Here is a 3,081-nt window from a genome sequence, read left to right as displayed (position 1 = left end):
CTGCAGTTCCTCCTACTGTGTGCAAGGCCAGAGTATTTGCAATGCTACTCCAATGTAATAATGTGAGCATTTACAAGGAGGCATAGTTTCACATACCCAGCTGCAGGCCAGAGGTCTTTGACCTTTCACAGGACTGTCTTGCAAAACTTATTGCTTAATATCCTAAAAGCCAAGGGCTTTGTGGGATTCATGGAAGGGTTAGACAGGCATCTTGTGTAATTGGGAGCCCTCCAGTCCTCTTCTGGTCTGTTTGTGCAGTGCGTGGGTGTGGAACTACTCAGAACTTTGAGATGAGCGTGGTAGTACTCATCGGAGGAGCTCCACAAATTACAGAGGGTGGACACATTGCTGAAGATGGACTGTAAGTAGATTTAGGCCCTGCTCCTTTTCCACAAGTCACATCGACTCCAGCCATTAATTAATGTACTAAAGTCCAAACACAGCTCCACCCTGGCCTCTCTGAGGAGGCCTGAGCCCTGGGAAAGGTGTCATGACAGAAGCACCAGGGGTATGGGTGAGGATCTGTTACTTTCTTCAGTGTCACCTCCAGTGAATCTGTCCGTAGAGTCTCATTCTTTGTTGTCCTTACCTTCATAAAGGGTTCATAAGCAGGAATATGGGCTATATAAATACCCTGAGCTAGCAGTGAAGACCTTCATGGAAGGAATATGTGAGAGGGCCTAAATGAACTTCTGCGTTGCTGGTTGGAGAGATAACTGCCTCTGGATGCAGGTTCTCTTTAGGGGTGGGTTCCTGGACCAGAGAAACACAGGCCTGACTCAGAGTCGCCACAAATGTCCTCCTAGATGTGCTTAGCCTATCTGATACTCATGAATAGAAAGACCTCTCAGAAGCTGACTAGGGTTTTCAGGAGAGATGAGAGTGGACTTCTTCCCTTGCTGGGGCCCTTGTCAGTTGGACAGATTGTCCCCTGCTCATTCAAAGCAGTGTAGGACCAACTGCAGAGGGAGGTAATACGGTTTCAGCGGGTCCTCTGAGCCAGAGGAGTGTCAGCAGTGGCATGTGGGGATGGGGAAAGTGAGGAGCAAACACCAATGACAGAATGGGCTGTGCCTTGTCCTCACTTGGACGCTGCTCTGCGAATGCTTTCCCGCTGCAACCTGATTTGATAGAGCTGGGGATTTTTGTGCTGAATAATTAGCACCGCTTTTAAAAATTATATATACTGTCTCAGTTCTTTCTAAGTAGATTTGTTATTCCTTTTGCTGCCTTGGCTGTGTTTGTCTTCCACTTGACACCATTGTCAATGCTGAAGACAAATATGCGTTTGTTTTGATTTCTCCTTAGTGTGTACAAAACTTACAATGGGCAAGCCTGGAAAGTCTGCAGGATAACCTCCGTAGATAGCTAAATCCATTCTAAATGGCAAGAAAAACACAGTATCCTAATCAGGAGGGAGAATGTATTTTCAAATGTTGTCCAAGAATGCTTTCTTGGACAGTAATACAGTACCATGGTTTTTGTTCAGCTCTCAGCCAGGGGTTCAGATTTCTCCCTGGGGTCCAGAAGTTGGAAATCACAAGCCACTTGGCATAATTTCATAAAGACCTTAAAGTATAGCTCTGTTCTCTCTAACTACAGGAGCATATCCTCACAGTCAGCTGCTTCTGAAGCACCACCTGAAGCACTGCGGGAGATCACGAGGCAACAACAAGGCAACCAGCTCCTGGATGGCAAAACCAGGGATCTTCAGTATAGAGATGATTGGAACCGCAGCTTTCCTTAATTGGAGTTGAAAAGACTGTATTAGCAAGAGAGAGGATCCTTGGAACATAAAAGCAACATTATTAGCTCTTCTACAGTGGCATTCAAATGATAATTTAACCTTTGTCTGAGAGAACAGATTAAAGGAAGAACTCAGAGCAGTCTTTGCTTTATTTTCTTCAGTTACTCCTAGCTCATGTACTTGCGTTTCTGCCTCTGTCTGCACAGAAGCGGAGCCATGGAAACTGAAGCCTCCAGGAAGTTCATTCCTCTCCTCCTCCTCCTCCTTTTCCCCTGTAATTTAGACACCTGCCTGCTTTCCTCTTAGAAGAGTCTAGGGCTGGCAAATGCTGCCACAGATAAGATTGAGGGCAAAGCCATGGCGGTGGAAGGGACAGGGCGTGTGACAGTCCAGGTCCCTTCTTAGCCTTTCAGCCTACTGTCAATATTAGAAATAGCTGGTTTTGCTCTGGCTCACCTGGAAAATTTCCACTGAAATTGCAGTTTCTACAAAATCTCACTTTTCCATGACTCTTTTCCTTTTCTGTATGTCTCCTTTGGGAAAATCAGCTTCTGGATTTTTGACAAATATTCCTTGCAACTGCCTGTGCATTCTGAAAGCTGTATCAAGGGAGCCCTTGCAGGCACATTATAGGAAGCAGACTTTTTCTAGGAAGTTTAATCCAGTGGGGGAAAAGAACAAAAAAGGGCAATGGAGCACCAAAATCTTGCCAAGGCACTGAGTGTAACTTAAGTTGAATCAACCATCAATTAAGTGCATTGACATATAGAATGAAATATTTGGATTTGGATATAGCCAAACACTTTCTTTTAGTTGATAGCACTGAAACATTTTAGTATTATATTTAAGAAACAATTTTTGGGGGAACTTGAGATTCCTCAAATAGGGTTAACACATAAACTTTTATTCCGATTAGACATAAAACAATATGGAGTTTTCCGTGGAGAAAATAACCTGAATTTCTCTCCATTCAGAGTCATTTGTTTGTCTTTCACTTGTATAAGGACATTTAACACTCACAAAAAGTGATTAGAAATCTGTGATCCCCAAGGCTCCATGAGAAGTTGCACACAGAGTCTTGCTGGCCATGGAGAGATACTCCCCATCTTCAGCCCAGGTTTACGTTACTGCTACCAAAGGACTTTTACTGTGGTAAAAGGGCAGAATTTAAGACATACAATATCTTTGCTATAGCAGTTAGTGGAGTACATCATTCAGAGCTATTTAATTTCAAACCTAACACAATGTTACAGGGGAGAAAAAGAGTGATTCCCTGTAGGTCTTAGAGTCATAGAATCATTTAGGTTAGAAAAGACCTTTAAGATCATTGAGCC

At 43.6% G+C, this 3,081-nt stretch overlaps 1 long non-coding RNA gene across 1 annotated transcript; it reads left to right on the top strand.

Annotated features, from left to right (window-relative positions):
• The first annotated feature begins 275 nt into the window (after window positions 1-275).
• LOC121084006 lies at window positions 276-1,886 on the top strand. The gene is made up of 2 exons (XR_005826547.1): window positions 276-361; window positions 1,603-1,886. It is a non-coding gene; the product is annotated as an uncharacterized LOC121084006 (long non-coding RNA).
• The last annotated feature ends 1,195 nt before the right edge of the window (window positions 1,887-3,081 follow it).

Source organism: Falco naumanni, chromosome 2 (genome assembly GCF_017639655.2).
Source record: "Falco naumanni isolate bFalNau1 chromosome 2, bFalNau1.pat, whole genome shotgun sequence".
In the NCBI taxonomy this organism is placed as follows: Eukaryota; Metazoa; Chordata; class Aves; order Falconiformes; family Falconidae; genus Falco; species Falco naumanni.
This window is presented reverse-complemented; position numbering and strand designations above follow the sequence as displayed.